Raw genomic sequence first — 19,055 nt, forward strand, 5'->3', positions numbered from 1 at the left:
TGAATTCATTAAGAACCATTATAATTGAGAGAAAGAGTGGGTAAGAGCAAACAAGAAAGAGAAAAGAGAGGAAAAAATGGAGAAAGATGGGAGTAAATCAGATTAATCTGCAGCCTTCAGATGTCAATATAGCCACCTGGGAAAACGTACTAGTAAACCCATCTTGATCTGAACTATAAATTCAATCTGAAGAAAAATTAGATTGTGGAGAGCAGGACATTTTGTTTGATTGAATTTGAAAAATCTTACACAATTGGCTGGCATCTATATCATTGTTTGATGCTTGAAGAACTGATGGTTTCACATGTGCCAAAAAGGGCTTGCCCATACACAGCCTTATTCTATCCACAATTCCTCTTTTTTAAAACACTATGGGAGATGTCATGAAGTAAAAACAGAAAAAAACAATCAGAAAACTTACATGTCAACAAAACCTTGTGGCTCTGTCTTAAGACACCAATTCACCAAGGGCAGCTCTACAGAAACATCTAACTGACAAAATTACTTTTGTCATAAGCCAATTAACTAAGAACATACACTTGACTCAAAGATAGTGCCGGAAGGATACAGCAGGGTACAGCTAAGCCAATTTTGCCTTAAGCTAGGAAGTGCTTTATTGCACAAATGATTCTAATCACAATTCCAATAATAACTCCTATAGGTTTGTCATGATCCATTAAAAAAAAGAGATCATAAAAAAGGGTTTCATTTTTAACAAAAGCCTTTCTCATAAAAATGTAAGCTCATATAATATATTTGAATTTTTGAAAAAATAAATCTTTAGATTCTTGATAGGACGAAAATGGAACTGAGAAACTTAAAGATAAGGTGTTAGATGCTCTTGAAAATGGAAGATCAATCTGAAATAAGGAGAACACATTTTTCAAATTATGATATGTCAAGTGGCATGGAAAACTTAATTTATCAAAATGTGGCATACACTATAATTAGAGCAAGAATTCTGAGGCTCATCTAGTTACATCTAGATTAGGAGAATGAAAGAATCTTCATAAGGCTTATTAAAGTTTTTAGCTGCTAAGGGCAAAAGTTTTCCTGACATGTGGGTTAATGATCAATGCTTACAACTGAGAGTCCTGAGATTTCTCTCAAGCTTCAATTGAGTAATTTCAGCATTTTTATATTCATGAAATATTGTTTGGGCCTTCTGTTATGGGTTAGGCACTGTGCTAGGTCATGGAGCTACCGTAGTCAAGATGTTCAAAGTCTATTTCACGGTGGACAATTCTAGTAAGGACTGAGAGAGGGGAGCTTAAAAATTAACGGGTGTGTGTGTCTGTGTGTGTGCATAAGATCACACAGTGATAAGTATGAAGAAATTAATAAGGGTAAGGAAACAGAGCATGTGATTGTATGTGTTGGGGTGCAGAGAGAGGTGGCATTTTTGTGGGAGGTTTAGATAAACCTCTCTGGAAAAGTAGTCTTTGACTAAAGATTTAAAAGAAGGAATCACCATGCAAAAATCTGTAGTCTTCTAGGTAAAGGGAAAAATAAATGTAAAGCCCCCAAGGCAGAAATGAGTTTGGCCTAACCAAGTAACTTTAAGACCCCAACCTAGCAAAAGTGAAGAGAGTGAGGACTCAGGAGGTGATTTTGGAGAAGATAACCAAGGACAGATCATACAAGGGCTTGTAAGAATATATTAAGGAGTACAAGTTTTATTGAGAACATGATGGGAACCACTGGACTGTTTGAATGGAAGACTCACATGATATGATGCATATTACGTTACTACCAAAGCTGTGTGGAGAACTGTTTTAGGAAGTCAAGAATGGAAACACACCAAAACATTAGGCTATTGCAGTAGTTGAGGTGAGACATGACAGTGGCTTGGTCTAGAGTAGAAATGGTAGAGGTGGGAAGTATAATCATGCTTGAAACACAGCTTAAAGGAGAAGCCAACAAAATGTGTGGAGGAATCAGACGTGGGATATTAAAGAAAGAGAGAAATCAAATATGGCTTTAAATTTATGGCCTGACCAACTGGGTGAATATGTTGTTACCACTTCCTGAGATGAGGAAGAAGTGTTTTTGTCATTATTGTCATTTTGTGAATTTTTGTTTTGTTTTGTGATTATTTTGTTTGTTAGGTTTAGCTTAATTTTTTGTTTTGGATTTCATGAAGATAAAAAAATAAAAAAGTTTTGCCTGGGCTATGTTATGTTTAAAAATCATTTTAGCTATCTAAATACAAAAGTTAAGGGAAGTTCAAGAGAGAGGCTATGGTTGGAGACAAAAATTTAAATGTTGTAAACATCTATCTAAAAGTTAAAGTCAAGAGATTACATGAGATTTCCCAAGGGATGAAAAAATATGTTTAAGGACTGAATCCTAGGGGACTCCAGCATTTAGAATCTGGAAAATAGAGGATATGCTAGCAATACACTGATAGTGAACAAGAAGGGGGCAGATGTTCAATAAATTGTATCCAGCAGATCAGAGAGAATAACTATAAATGAGAGGCCAGTTAAGAGGAGGACTTAAAATTAAGCTTTAGATTAGCAAATGGATATTGTTGACAGGGAAGCTTTCACTGAAGTAGAAAAAATTGCCTTATTGGGGAGGTTACTGGGAAGTGAAAAAGTAGAGAGTAAGTATAGACATCTCTTTAGAGAAGGTTGGAGTAGAGAAGAGGATATCTGACGAGGTGTGTGCATTCTAAGGAGCATTTTTTTTTCAGATGGTAGATAGGCAAGCTGATTAGAATGATTTAGAATACAGTGGAAAATCAATGATGCAAGATTTATAAAGAATAATTGCTAAAGATCCTGAATCATAGAGAATGAACAGGGTGCCATGCATAAGTAAACTTTGGGTGGGAATGTTGTAATGGAAAAGTAGACCAAACATAGGCAGGAATTGAGAGGTGGCAAGTAAATGAGTGACAGATAGATAGGTAGGTGTTGGGAGAGTCAATCTACCATGGACACTGAGAATCACTGCAATTCTTGTTGGTTGTACCAAGAATGCAAGATCCTTACCATTCTACCCAGGCTATCTCTCAGGGTTGCTTTTTGCAGCAAGCAAGTTTGAAACATGAGGTTCAAAGTTGGGACAAAAAGCAGATTTGCTTACTGCCTGCTATGAAAACAGATAATTTATCAGGCTGTTGTTCCTCAGCTGTGATGCAAATCCACTGCAGGTACATCATCCATCTATCAAATCACCCCTGTAAGACTTGAATGCAAGAGGAACCTACATAAACATGATGCTCATGCAGCCTGCTGTGCTGTGAGTAATGTAGTCCTTTGTCTCTGACCCAAGAGTTTTGTATCTTCTGCCAGCATCCATAAAACAGTAACAGGCTAACTCATTCATTTATAAATGGGGTAAAATTTAATCTCAGACCCAACAGTTATGGCAACAAAGATGAGATCCTGAAAGAGACATGTCTTTCTGGAAGAAAAATGTTAAGAGCCTTTTGGGATGGGTTCAGATGTAGGAGATGGATTCCCTGGACTCTCACTGAAGTGGTAGGTGAAAGATGAAAGTAAGGGACCCCCGAGGTCCTGCCCGTCAATCAGATTGGGATTAAAACAAGCAGTCTTATATGGTGCCTTTGTTGTTTCTAGATCTCCTCTAGGTGGGAGGAGGAAAAAACATGGTTATGACAATAGAGCAGCAAGCCCTGTGGCTCCAGTCAGAAGGCAATGTGTCTGTGACTGCTGAGTCAAGGAGTATCGAAAGATGAAATAAATGGAGCCAACAATGACATCATTTCTATTCAATACAGAATTTTAGTTAGAACAAAAACATGAGGAGTTTGTTTGATTGAGCCACAAGCAAGAGAAATTGAATTGAAATTGAAATTGAACGTAAAACTTTGTTTACTGATGTAGAGCTGCTCTCTCCCTCTATGACCCCTGATTCCTCCCTCTCCCTATTCCACAACACCAACTTCTTTAAGAAGAAATAACTTGTTATCTGAGACCTCAAGTTACTAGCTTACTCAGACGTGGCACTGTTCTTGCTTGGTGACTACCCTGTGATGGGGCAGAGCACAATGGCATGCATGGGGACAAGAAAAAACGGGTCTTCTGGGCCCTGACACTAATCAGATAATCAGGATACACCTGGGTAGGAAGCAGCTCTGGCACTTGGACAGCAGCCCCAGAGGAAGGACCAAGATTTTTCCCACTTCTACTCCCATAGGTTAATCTCCCCACCTCCTGCATTCCTTTCATTCCCAACTGGGGGATAGTATGGTTTTCTGGTGGCTGTTGCTATAACCCCTAATAAGAACAACTAGAATCAAATGGATTACCCAACATCTATCTAGATGGCTTCCATCAATACCTGGATCCATCCTCTTACCAGAAAACATATCCACTACCACGGACTACAGCAAAGGACTATATGTTTCTAACCTAGAAACTGCATACCAGAGGAGACTCCTGCCAAAATTGGCCTGATTGTTTTGCAGTAAAGGAGGCCACATTACAAGGAGCATTTTCCCTGCTCACTTCTAGAAAATTGGCTGTGTCAGATCTCTGACCCTCTCTTGGGACTACTATTGGTGCCTTGCTAATATTGACACATTTTTAGATTATTTTTCTACTATTTCAGTTTGATAATCTGATTCTTATTTTCAGCTTTCAAGACCACCTACAATCTAACAATGGTGTGTTTTTCTCATAAAGGCCATGGATGAGTAGTAAAAATAATCAGCAATGGATCAGTAGTAAAATACAAATATTCTAGCAATGGATCAGTAGTAAAAATATTCAATGGACATTCCACACTCTCATCATTCTCTGATAAGGCTGCTGGCATCATTGAGATATGGAATAGACTTTTTGAAAATCAATCCTAAAGATTTCTGACTCTCCCTCCTTTCTGTATCTACCTTCTTTGCCTCTTTCTGGCTCACAGAGTTTATTAAAACAGTTTATTAAGGCTTTTGAGCATTAAATATGGTCATGGGCAGGAAGGGTTTGTCTCCTATTGGCCAACTCCTGGGTAATGATCAAAATGGAAGGGTAGAAAAATTATATAAACTTATTTTGAAAATGCATGATTCTCCCTTGATCATTTATGAACCCGAAGTGTATTTTCTTCCCCTAGTGACAACCTCATGCCAGCTTGATTTGTACACACTTTGAAGGGCAGCCACATCTAAAGGCAAGACTGAGAGATTCAAACTTAACTTGATGCAGCTACCTGGATTCTTTTATTGAAATAACATGGTCCTAGATCATAAAGACAATGACCACTGGTTGAATATACTACTTACCAAGTAGTATATTTACTTATAGTGACCTAACTGGACTAAGTGGGAACTATAATGAATCTCAGTAAATATTTTTTAAAGTGACCTATTCCTATTCATGTCTGACCTCTCTGGACAAAAGGTATTGGTATGAGCAGATGATTGGAGAAGAGGTAAAGTTACAGCTACTGGGTTGGGACACCCTAGTTTCATGGCCATGGAGGGAGAATAAAAATTCCAGCAAGTGAGCACAGATCACTTTAAACCCCAGGCAGTTCAGGGCAAAGGGTCACTTAGGCTTCTTATTCCTTAGATTCAGCACTGCAGTCTGGAAAAACAATTGTATGGTCCAGCTGAATCTAGGAGCAGCTGCAGCTGACAATTTAAACTCACTACAGGATTTGTCATCCTTGTCCAGGTGTTATAAAAACACTAAAATTCTTGCAAACTTGGCTGGTCCTAAACTACTTCACCATACCTGACACCACTAATGGAAGGTCCTGAACTGCCTCCTCCTCAGCCTTGTATGTGTACAAACAGGCCCGACAACTGTGTTTTTTGTTGTTGTTGTTGTTGTTTTTTAGAGATGGGGTCTCACTATATTGCCCAGCCTGGTCTCGAACCTCCTGCCTGGGCCTCCCAAAGCACTGAGATTTCAGGTGTGAATCACTGTGCCCAACCTCAATCTTAATAACATATATTGATACACTTTTCCTAATACTCAGGCAGCTTAAGTGTTGCCATAAATGGCAATGGGAGCTGCAAGTGATAATTCTATTGTACTGAATTAACCAAACCAATGTAACAACTGTATAAATGAATTTTAATCAGAAATTCTGAACTACAGTCTGTCCCTTTGTGTTATATATTTGTATTTGGGGGAATGTCTCTCCTTTGGGGCTTAGGGTTGCTCATTTATTGCCCCTGTCATTATTGGTAATGACATCAAAGATCAGTATGTCAATCTAAGCTCCCTTACATGCGTCACAGTGGATAACTGACTGGCTTTAGACTACTTTCTGGCTATCTAAAGCAAGATGTACTGGTGCCCCTTGGATGTATGTACAACTGGCTGAGTCCAGGGCCTTGGGGGGTAGAGTTGAAATGTATACTACAGGTTGACTTCATCTTATTGCTTACAGTCCTCTTGATAGTCTCCTTAATTAAATGCTGCATGAGGCAAATTGAAGAGATTTAACCCCAGTCTCTGTCAGTCAGATTAAGCAGGGTGGCTAAGGGAGTGGCATATTCATATGAAAATTCGAGTTCAGCCAAGAACACATGGGGTCATGGGAGGGATTGCTAGAAGAAGCAACTCATCATGGGCCTTGTGTGTCCTGGCAGTTTTTTACTGGGAATCCTAAGAATGCAAGGCCCTGACTGATCTTTACCTGCCCATTTCTTGGGGTTGGTTTTGCAGCAAGCATCTCTGAGGAATGAAGTAATGTCTCCCTCTGGGACAAGGAGCAGGCTTCTTGCTGTTTACTATAAAAGAGATGAGTTCCCCAACTCAATGTTCATCAGTTGTGACAAAAATCTGCCTGTGCAGTACTCATCTGGGTACACGTAGTACCAACCCTATGGGAGTTGGGTGCAATATTAATTCATGTAAAGCCAAGGTTCATGCTGCTGGTTGTGCATTTCTTCCTGATACAAAGTTTTATGTCTTTTGCCGGCATTCACAAAACAGTAACAGGATAACGTATGAGCTTGTAAAAAGGATAAAAATCAAACCTCAGAACTGACAATACTTTTGGTGGAGGGAAGATACTATATTCCTGATGAAATTAGACTTGATGATCAACTTAGGGTAACAATGAGGCAGGAGGTGTTGGAAGTTTGAAGAAATAGAAGATATAAAAAGGGTCATCTTAGGACGTAGAGCTCTAGAAGGATTGTTGTCTAGTGCTAAAGGCCCCATGAGATTTGGCGCCATAAATTTAAAGTGACACTCATCGATTCAGTGTGTGGTTTGTGAGTTTTTCTCCAACCACATAAAATTGGTTGTAGGTGTGGAGAAGGTGGAGGATTGATTTAACCATAATTGTACCTTTGTCAGGCAAGTACAATGAAGAGAACAAGAATCAGGTGAGCTGAAGATATATGCAAGGGAATAATTATAGTGTTGGACCTTGGAACCTTAGCTGAGACAGAAGGTAAGTAAGGCAATGACTGGAATAAAAGTGGTTAAGACACCAGACTAGGCTCAATGGAAAAAGTTCTAAAGTATATGAACTGGAATAATTGGAGGTTCTGGTCATAAAATAGAATGATTTAAAATGAAGTATTTTAGGAAGGTTATTGGCAATAATAAGGCATAAGTTATGATCAAAGAAGTGGGCAGAAGTGTGTGGCATGGCAGTCACAGTCATTGGAAATAAAGATTTCAAATAACAGAGACATTGGTTTATATCGGTTGTCTGTACAGATGCTGAAAGCCTCAAAATGATGACAGGAGTAAGACATTAAGGTAATCAGTGACTGAGGAGAAGGTACCATGAGGTAGGAAGAATGTTGCAACCAAAAGAGGTAGTGAGCAGTGTAGTTCAAAGACTTCAACATGAAGTGGGTTTTTGATGTAGGCATTTAATGCTATAAACTTTCCTCTTAGGATTGCTTTTGCTGTATCCCAGAGGTTTTGATAGGTTATGTCACTATTATCATTCAGTTCAAGGAACTTTTAAATTTCCTTCTTGGTTTCATTGTTGATCCAATGATCATTCAGGGGCAGGTTATTTAATTTCCATGATTTTGAGGGTTCCTTTTGGAGTTGATTTTGTTTTATTGCACTGTGGTCTGAGAGTGTACTTGATATAATTTCTACTTTTTTTAAAAAAAGTTCTATAAATATCTGCTAAGTCCATTTGTTTTAGGGTATAGTTTAAGTCCATTGTTTCTTTGTTGATTTTCCATCAACAAAAGTATAAACACCTTGTGGTTTTTTTTATTGTGTTATTGTTTTATGGGTCCTGTGAGATTTATGCTTTAAGAATGCTCTATTTTGGTGTATTTTGAAGTTCTGTTTCAAGATTTAGAGCTGCCTTTTAGCAGTTCTTGTAGTGCTGGCTTGCAAGTGGAGAAATCTCTCAGCATTTGTTTGTCTGAAAAAGATTGTGTCTTTCTTTCACTTATAAGGCTTAGTTTCACTGGATAGAAAATTCTGAATGAGGAAGGAAGACTAATTTCCTAGATGAAGCAATGACATGAGGATATTCAGCTTACCTTTGGGACTAGTCAAACATGAGATTTGGAAGAAGAATAAAAGACAATCACCATTCAAGAAGACTGCAGAAGAAATGGTACCTTGAGAATATAGCATGGTTTGAGCTTAAGCAAGCAGGTGAAGGAAACATTTAGAAAAAAGTTGAGGACATTGGTAATTGGGCTTATTAAATCTTCAGCATACAGAGAGAAGTTCAGAATGGGGTGGAAAATTGCATGAAATTGGGATATGTACAGAGCATTCTTGGATAAAGACCAGAAATGATGAACTGGAATGCTGGGACTTCTGTGGGTGACTGAGGTAAGCAGACTTATAAGTCATAGTGGTATTGTTCCTGATGTACTTAAGGAAAAGTTATAATCAATTCTGATTATATCTTCTTCGGAAATTAATTGTTGCTTAAGTAATGACTAAGGGGTAGTTTTTTGCTAATGGCAGATATAATGAAACCTCTTTTGAGAAAGCGATATGTAATTCTTCAGGAAGAGGATTGGTTGGTCTCAGGAAGAGGTTTTGGATACTTTTTCTTGCCCTGGGAACTGGGTTGCTGGGGGCTAAAGTGAAGCTCTAGGTGAATGTGCATGTCATGGCAGTTGTGGAGCGTATGCAAGAGGAAACAGGTGTTTCTGAGGGTCGTCTGTGTTGATGTCAGAAGACAGACTCTCTCAACAAACTAAAGCAGTAGACATTGGGAAAAGAGCTATAATTAATCATTTTTAGGTCAGGTGTAGGTCAATAATATTGTTCTTCTTAATGATTACCAGGCTTAATAAACAAACTTTTCGGGACCTTGGGTAGTTAGAAAAAAACAGGGGATGTCAAGATGGGCATCCTCATGAGTAGCAAACACACACTTGACCGCATCATATGAGAGCTCACAGGATGGTCTACTGTGAGGACAACTCCCAATATCCTCAACCTTCCCTCTGATCATTTTCTTCAGCTTCTTACTCTAACAAACACTAGGCTATTCTCAGGAAACATTACTCTCCTGAAAGCTCTTTTAAATGGGTGTGGCCCACATCTCTCTCATCAAAATAGAACCCTGGTAAGAAAATCTACCTTTCAGGTCTTCTAAGTTGACAGGACAGCACCTTAAGACTTTAATGATGAATTTCCTGGTTTTGTTCTTTAGTTTCAGAAAATTTTTCTAATACGTGTTGGCCAGCATACTTAAGTTGAAGAGTTGGCACCTGTCTGCTGATTATTCATTTGAGAGTTTTTCCCTTACTTGTGTGATTACAAGTCAACAGAAGAATGCTAACCTGAGAAAGCAGCCAAGGCCCTTGATGCCACAGTTATCTATCTTTGTCATAGGGTCTCACAAACATATCTGCCTGTGTTTTGGTCTGTATGTGGTCTTCCAAATAGCAGCCTTTAAATTTTCCTCCTAGCTAGAATATCTTTGTACATAGTAGGCAGTAAGCAATCAATAAAAATAATTTTTTAAATTAATGTGTGTATAATGTGGTATACCTGTCCTAGTTATTGCAGCTAACATAGTAAAATCAAAAGGAGTACAAGCATAAATAGTTATACACACGATGAATAGTTTTGTTTCTAGAAATCAACATGCATGGTAAAGGCAAAGGTAAATGAATCAGATGAATCTGTTGAAAAGATGTTTTATGAAGTAAACAAGGATATAAGAGAAGTTTGATCTTTTAGAGTTACAGTTTTATATGCATATCAAATATCTGTTTGAGAGTCCTAGGATTTATACTCTCAAACTTGAAATTGTAAGTAAGAAAAAGAAAAGTGCATCTCTAGGAACAATGCTCCTGAAATGTGAAGTCAGCAAATGAAAAAATTCTATTGAAAAGTTCTCTTCCAGCAGGAGATATTGACTGTCCCATTGCCTAATTCCTTCATGACTACATGAAACTTTGAATGATGTATGTTTGGCCCTCTATGGCTATTTTAGTTGAATTTAGGTAAAGTGACAGGATTTGATTTTTAAGGAAAAGCGAAAGCTTCATTTTTAGCAACATTGTGCTTGAAGCGGATGAAGTTGAGAACGAAAGCCCTGTGTGCAGTCACTTTGCCAGGTGGCTCTCATCGGGGTGTTTATTGTTAAGAAACTCGCTATTTTTGCCCGAGGTTTGAAGCCAGGACTTCATAGGATCCCCTGCTGCACTCAGTTCTTTCCATACAGAGAGCAGATGGGTGAAGCAGAATAAAATCCCAGCCTCAGAGGCAACAATGTAGCGTTCCAGAGACCAGGGAGGGTGTTCCTCTGAGTTGGAGTACATGCTAATTGGAGTTGGTGAAGGAAAGTTAGAAATGAAAATTGGACTTGGATGAGATGGTTTGGAAACTTGTTAAGGGTATTATCATGAGTATAGTTTGATAAACAGAAATGAAATGTTCACATGAAAGACATATCAATTGCTTCCAATTCCACTTGGCTGGTTAGAACAGGGTGGTTCAAGGGTAAGCACATAGGTCATGAGATCCTTGTAAAAGTTTCAGTAGTAAGGTTGATTTGTATTTTTAAAATGTGAATTTATCAAGCTGTTTGGGTTCTTGTAATTTCCACTAACTTCTATCTCGCATAAACAGCATAAAAGTTCCTCTTTATTGATTTATCCGATGGTGCCTTTTTATGGCTCCACTGTGCCAGTTATCATATTGTCTTATACTTTGTGCATCATTTTCCTCCTGTTCTTTCATTTTCCCTTGGGAAGAGACCATGTACTCTCATCATTTTATCCCCAGAACTGAGCCCAGTGCCCCGGACTGGAAAGCTCAAACATAATACAAAGAAGCAGCCAACATTCCTTCAGTAGTGGTCAAGGGTGGTCATACAAAATAAAGATAATTTACTGACTTTGGAATGGACTGAATAGTGTTATTCAACTACAGGCCTTCTCCAATTATAAATTTATTTTGCTTACCATTAAAATTATGTGGATGTGCAGGTTTAAATAAATGCACAGACATTTAAATCAAGTGGTAATGGTCCCTTCTCATTTTAATTTGAGTGTTGCAACTATGGTCACAAATAGTTATGACAAGCTATGAGCATATTTTGCCAAATTTTTTTGAAACCATTTTGGAGAATTAGAGTATAGTAACCACTATTGCCTCTAGAGGCATGGTTCAATTCTAGTCATTAAAATATCGAAATGGATCTTTAGACTTTTCTCAATTATCTCATCAAATGAGACTTTTGGTTTCTCTGGGCCATGGTAACTTGCTTTCCTTGCTGGAAATTCTAGAAGAAACCTTGAATAAAAGCTAATCCTCCTTCAGGAGGCCTTGATTTCTCTCACTAGGATTCTCTGCCTCCTTGAGTTCCTGTTTTCATTTCTCATCTTCCATGGTTTCAGGTTCTCTCTATTTCTATATCCCTGAGTATAATTCTGAGACTCTCAGTTAATTTTCTTCTCTGGTATATATCATTTTTACATTATAAAAAGTTAGAAAAATTACATTACATATGCAAATATTTTCAATATAGAAGGTAATTACACAAGTAGTGAAGAGTAATAAATACATTCTTAATTATAATACAAAAAACAAATAGTTTATAACTGTATTTAACACTTGGAATGGTTCTTTTGAATGGAGCTGTCAGTAAATGTACTATGTACAAACACATTTTTCATCATAATGGAAATTTTATTTTAATCTAACAACCAATAGAGCTGTAAATACACATAGCATGCAAAAAAGTAAACTGTATATTTTCTATCTGAAAAATATAAAATGGATGTGTAACAAATAAAAATAAAATAAAGTTGAATATCCAACTATTCAGGGTGAAAGAAAGGCAAGGGAAATAGTAAGTTTTTTATTAATGATTAATTATAGTCATCTCATTGATAAAAATAAATGATATTTTGAACTTCTTGGTACTATCAGGAAGATAAAGAGAAAGTTAACACTTGCTTTTCTACCTGAAGCCATTTTTTTAAAAAATCACACAATTTTCCTTATCCTACTATAACACAAGTGTTTTTAACAAATGTTACATAGGGACTTTTAGACTGGACAAGACAGCATAGACTTGTCTCTCCCTGTTTCTCCCCACTAAGCATGACTAAAAACTACATATACCAACAAATAGAACTCTGAAAGGTAGAAGAGGAAGGTGAACTGGTTAGAGATCCCAGGTGTAACAGCAGAGCATCAGGGCTTTTTATAACCTCCAGCATAATACAAGAAGGTGCCTCAGTCCTGGTGTTTGCTGACCCCCAGTCAGTAACAGAAACAAGAGAAGGTGGCCTAGGTTGGCTCTTTCTTTCCCCAGATTGAATGAGAGTCCCACCTACAACACAGGGTGAGCCTGGAAGAATGGGCAAAGAGAATTAAACAAAGCCCTTCTGGAGGAGGAGGAGGAGGAGGAGGAGGAGAAGGAGGAGGAGGAGGAGGAGGAGGAGGAAGAAGAAGAGGAGGAGGAGGAAGAGGAAGAGGAAGAAGAAGAAGAAAAGAAAAAAGCAGCCAGAGAAAGAGCTCACATCCTCTGTTGCTGAGGCTCCCCTCCGCTCCCCAGAGGCATCATATGGCAAGGAGGCCATGGCAAAAAGAATTATGCTACCACAATGGCCTGTTATGTGAAGTCTTTTCTTTCCTTAACAGTTCTGAGACTCTCCACTTCTCTCAAGAGATACCCTGTGCCTGGGGGATCAGCAAAGGGGATTATACCACAACAGGTATTCAGCCTAGGAAATGCTCTCTACCCCCAGAGACAGGGAGAAGCTCACCACAACACCCACCAAAGGAGCCTCTTCATCCCCATAAATCAAGACTCCCCTTCCTCAGAAGGATATGGAACATTCTCACCTAAGGAAACACCTTCTGACCACTCAGGGATCATCAGTAGAGACCTGGGAGGCCCAATGGCACAAGGTAAGCCAAGAAAGTCAGAACAACACAGCAAAGACTCAGGAAATAAACTGATCATTGGAACCACAGTCCATATAAGTAGGCCAGGACCTGTTCTTGAAACCTAAAAAGGTGACTGCCTGCTAAATTCAAAAATTCAAAGAAGACATGGAGTCTCCTAACCTAACAGCTAAAATGTCCAGCATACAATTCAAAATCATCTGTCATCACAAGGATCAGTAAAACCATAGCTTGAATGAGAAAATAAAATGAAATGATGTCAACCCTGAGATAAATCAGATATTGGTCAAGCCTGTAATCCCAGCACTTTGGGAGGCCGAGACGGGCGGATCACGAGGTCAGGAGATCGAGACCAGCCTGGCTAACACGGTGAAACCCCGTCTCTACTAAAAAAATACAAAAAACTAGCCGGGCGCGGTGGCGGGCGCCTGTAGTCCCAGCTACTCGGGAGGCTGAGGCAGGAGAATGGCGTGAACCCGGGAGGCGGAGCTTGCAGTGAGCTGAGATGCGGCCATTGCACTCCAGCCTGGCGGCAGAGCGAGACTCCGTCTCAAAAAAAAAAAAAAAAAAAAAAAAAAAATCAGATATTGGAATTATCTAACAAGAATTTTAAAACAACCATCATAAAAATGATTTAATAAGCAATTACAAATTCTCCTGAGATGAAGAAAAAATAGAAGTATCAGCAAAAAATATGTTGCTTAAAATAACAAAATGGAAATTATAGACTTGAAAAAAAACAATAGGTGAAGTAACTCCCTGAATGGGCTCAATACTAGACGGGAGACAAAAAAGAATAGAATCAATAACTTGAGGACAGATCAAAAGAATTTGCTCAATCTGAGCAAAAGGCAGAAAATAGACTAAACAAAAATAAAAACAGAACCTCGGAAACCTCTGAAAGCACAGCAAAAGACCCAATATTTGTATGATCAGAGTCCCAGAAGTGGAAAAAAAAAAGGATCTGAAAGAATATGCAAATAAAAATTGGCTAACAAGACCCCAAATTTGCCAAAAGGCAAAAATCTACTGATTTTAAAAGGTGAGACTAGGATAAACCCAAATAAGTTGACACCAAGTCATATTACAAATTGCTGAAAATTAAAGACAAAGAAAAAAATACTGAAAGCAGCTAGATAGAAATAATCTATTACCTTTAGGGCAACACCACTTTTCTTTTTCTTTTTTGCAAGCATATGATTGAGTTTATTGCAGAACGGTAAAAGGAAATGAGACTGTACAAAGAAAAGAGATGGAGACAAAACTGGATGACGATTTCATACTGTGTGTCCCATCCACAGGCCTCAGCAGCCCTCCCACGGATCTGCCCACCTCAGCAGCCCTGCTACAGATCTGCCTGATTCTTTCGTATCAAGAAGTTGGTCTTGTGAGCCATTTCCATGTTGTAGATCCTCCGGCACCTTTCACAGCTTTCCCTGTGTCGCCGGCCGCATGGCTTCTTATAATACCGTCGATGCTTAAGGTCCTCAATGAGCCCATCCGTAGTGAGGATTCTGTTTAGGGTCCTCTATGCACCTTCCATGTTCCCTTCCTGTACCATCACGGTCCTGGCCATGAACTTCAGATGTTTTGCCATGACCTTGGATTTAAGTCTCCATTCTGCAGAGCCAGAAAGACCCACTCCCGGGCATGGAAAGGACAGGGGTGGCAAGGAGGCGCCACAGGGTGCCAACAACAGCACACAGTTCCAAAAGGGCTTGAGTTGGGAGTTGGGAAGGGACTCTGTTGGTATTTGAAAAAGGGAGCAAAAGCCTGCAAACCTTCCTGCCTGCCAAGCCCACCTTCCTTTCCCCAAACCCTGCACCCAGCACCACTTTACAATGATAGCAGATTTCTCATTTGAAACCATGGGGTGCAGAAAAAAAAGTTGTGTAGTAGAGTTTTTCAAATCCCATAAGAAAAGAACTTTCAACCACGAACTCCACATTTAATAAAACTGCCTATCAAGAATGAATGCGCAATAAACACATTCTCAAAGGAAAACCAAAAGAAATTGTCGCTAGCATACCTACCCTCATAGAATGGCTAAAGAAAGCTCTGTAAACCTAAATAAAGTGATTTAAAAAAACAGAAAGAATCTTGAGGCCCAAGACGGGAAGGACAAACAATGGAGAATAGACATATAAGTAAACAAAATGGAGTATCCTTCTTTTCATGAGTTTTCTAAATTATACGTAATGATTAAAATAAAAATTATAACACCATCTGACCCTCACAACAAGGATATTTTAAAGTGCAGAAGCCAAAAAAAAAAAAAAAGGAAGAAAGAAAACCTAAACGGAAGTAAAATTCCTATACTTCACTTAAAGTGGTAAAATACTGAAACCAATAGGCTGTGATCAGTCATACCCAGAGCAATCACTATGAAAATTACACAGAGCAATATATTTAAAAATGCAATGCAGAAATCAAGATGAAATTCTAAAAATAGTCAACTAATTCATAGGAAGTAAAGAGAAAGAAAGGAATCAAACAGAAAACACATAATAAAATCATAGAGCTAAGACCTACAATATTACTAATTACTTAAGCATAAATGGTCTAAATACACCAATTAAAAGGCAGAGATTGGCAAGGTGAATTAAAAAAGCATGACCCAACAATTTGCTGTTTTGATATACTGTTTACAAGAAACTCATTTCAAATTTAATGACATAAGTGGGTTGAAAATACAAGGGTGGAAAAATATATACTGTGTAAATATAATTTTTCAAAAGGCAGGAATGCTTATGGCAATATCAAATGAAGTAGATTTCAAAGCAAAGAAAGAATACGAGAAAAAGGTATCATTGCATAATGATAAAAGGATCAACACACCAGGAAGACATAATGACCCTAAATGTGTATACACCAAACAACAGAGCTTCAAACTACATGAAGAAAAATTGATAGAACTAAAAGAAGAAATAGACAAATCCATAATTATAGGTGGGGACTTTAACACCTCTCCTCTAAACAAGTAATAGGACTGCTAGACAGTGCTATTCTGTATCAGTAAGGATATACAAAACGTGAACAACACCATCAGTCAATGGGATTTAATTGACATATATACAAATCGCCTCTAAACAATAGCAGAACACATGTTGTTCTTTAATTTTTATTCAGGCAATCATGGAACATTTACCAAGCCAGATCGTATCCTGTGCCAAAAAACAAACCCCAACAGATTTGAAATAATTTGAATTATTTGAAATGATACAGAATGTGTTCTCTAGTCATAATGGCATCAAACTGAAAATCAATAACAGAAAGATAAGAGAAAAATTTCTAAATAGAAATTAAACAATTCAATTCTTATTTCTAAATAATCTATGGGTCAAAAAGGATGTCAGAAAGGAAATTTAAAAATACACAGAACAGTATTAAGATGGAAGTATGGCATATCAGAATATGTGGGATGCAGTTACTAAAGCAGTATTGAGAGTTAAATTTATAATGCTTATATATTAGAAAAGAGAAAAGGTCTTAAATCAATAATAAAAGTTCCTACCTCAAGAAGCTAGAAAAATAAAAATAAATTTAAAAAAACACAGAAAATAAACCCAAAGCAAGCAGAAACAAGGATATAAAAAGGAACAGAAATCAATAAAATTGAAAACAGGAAAACAGAGAAAATCAATGAAACCAAAAGCTAGTTTAAAAAAAATCAATAAAATTGATAAACCTGTAGAAAGATAGACAAAAAAGGAGAAGATGTAAATAGTCAAAATTAGGAATAAAACAGAGAAATCGTTATAGATTCTGCAGCCATTAAAAGAGTAACAAGGCACTACTATGAGCAACATTATGCTCAGAAGTTCAACAGAAAAATCAGCAATATAGAAGATCCAATCAATACAATCACCCAACATGATCTAATTGACATATATAGAAATACTCCATCCAACAACAGCAAAATACACAATTTTTAGAAAAAAAAAGGACCAATCCCTTGAAATCCACAAATCACCAAAAACAGGTATTCTCAATAGTCTTGTAACAATACTGAAATTAAATCTGCAATTCAAAAGATCCAGAAAACGGAATCTCCAGGATCAGCTGATTTCCCTGAAGATGTCTACCACATATTTAAAGAATAATTAACATCAATTTTACATACTCTCTTCCAGAAAATAGAAAATGAAGAAACATTTCCCAACTTATTTTATGAGGTCAATATTACCCTGATCATAAAACCAAAGACAGTGTAAGAAAAAAAAAAAAAAAAGAAAACAGAGAGAAAGAAAACTATAGATCAATAACTTTCATGAACTTAGAAGCAAAAAAGTCTTACAAAATATTAGCAAACTGAAAAAAAATACACCAAATGGGATTTACTTCAGATATGCAAGTCACATTCAGTATTTGAAAATGAACCAGTGCAATCTACCACATCAACAGGCTAAATAAGAAACTTACATGATAAATCAATTGCAGAAAAAGTGTCTGACCAAAGGCAATACCCATTTATGATTAAAAACTCTTAGCAAGTTAGGAGTAGAGAGGAACTACTTCAACTTGAAAAAGAGCATTTATAAAAATTCTATGGAGATCATAGTTAATCGTAAAAGACTGAATGAATGCTTTCCCTCTAAAATGGTGAATGAAGCAAGATGTCTGCTCTCACAACTCATACTCAACATCGCAAAATAAGTAGCATGTGTATTGTAAAGGAAGAAATAACACCATTCCTCTTTGCAGATGGCATAATTGTCCATGCAGACAATGTCCCGGAATCTACAAAAAGAATATTCCTAGATCTTATCGATGAGTTAAACAAAGTCTCACTATACACAATCAACAACCAAGAAACAATCATATTTTTATGTTCTAGCTCTCTAGCAAGTGGCATCTGTTGCTTATTACCAGGAGTAACAGTCTGGACACGTTTGGCCACTGCATTTTGGTATTGGAGTCACCAAGGAAAACACAACACAGTCAAGTACTACATGGAACAATGTTTTACTCACATAAAGAAGAGACAGAGCAAGGTCAGCTATGTAGTTGGCGTCAGTCCCCATAAATAGAAGGGCCTCCTTGCAGCAGATGCGGGGCAGTTGGCAGCATGTAACCCTCTCAAGCTGCAGCAGAAGAACCTTTTGCCCTCCCCGCAGAAGAAAGTTATAGCAGTGGGGCTGGCTAGGTGCCATATGATACATATGTTTAAGCAGAACAAGGGAGTACATATTGAGTCTGAAACAGGGAAAGATATTCCCACACAAGGTGATAACTCCAGCATGGGCTGCGAGGACGCTTTATCTCTTGGGAAGGAAGTGTTCTGGGCCCAAGGCCCATTCTTACGTGGCTGAGTAGGGGTTTGAAAGACCACATGCACAATACTGCCTTTCCCAACACTAACAGTGAATATGTAGAAAGTGAATTAAAAACAGAATACTATCTACTATCCCTCAAGTATATACTATATACTTGGGTATAATCTCACAAAAAATGCCCAGGGTCTGTATGTGGAAAATTACTCAACAGCTAAAAAAATAATAACAACTAGGAAATAGGCAAAAAACATGGGGAGACATTTTCCTGAAAAAGACAAACGGATGTCAAACAAGCATATATAAGGTGTTCAACATCACTAGGCATGAGGTAAATGCAAATTAAAACCACAGGGAGATATCATTGCATACCTATCAAAATGACTACTAAAAAAATGTGATAACATTAAATGCTGGTGAGAATGCAAAGAAATTGGATCACTCGTACATTGCTGGTGGGAATGCAAAATGGTACAGACAT

General features: G+C 37.7%; 1 protein-coding gene and 1 pseudogene across 6 annotated transcripts in view; both read right to left on the reverse strand.

Annotated features, from left to right (window-relative positions):
- The window catches only part of CRB1 (crumbs cell polarity complex component 1), a 266,490-nt gene that overhangs the window by 163,891 nt on the left and 83,544 nt on the right, over window positions 1-19,055 (reverse strand). The gene's annotated exons all lie outside the window — the stretch shown is intronic.
- Window positions 14,635-16,856, reverse strand: LOC108582735 (annotated as a pseudogene).

This window comes from Papio anubis, chromosome 1 (genome assembly GCF_008728515.1).
Source record: "Papio anubis isolate 15944 chromosome 1, Panubis1.0, whole genome shotgun sequence".
NCBI lineage: Eukaryota > Metazoa > Chordata > Mammalia > Primates > Cercopithecidae > Papio > Papio anubis.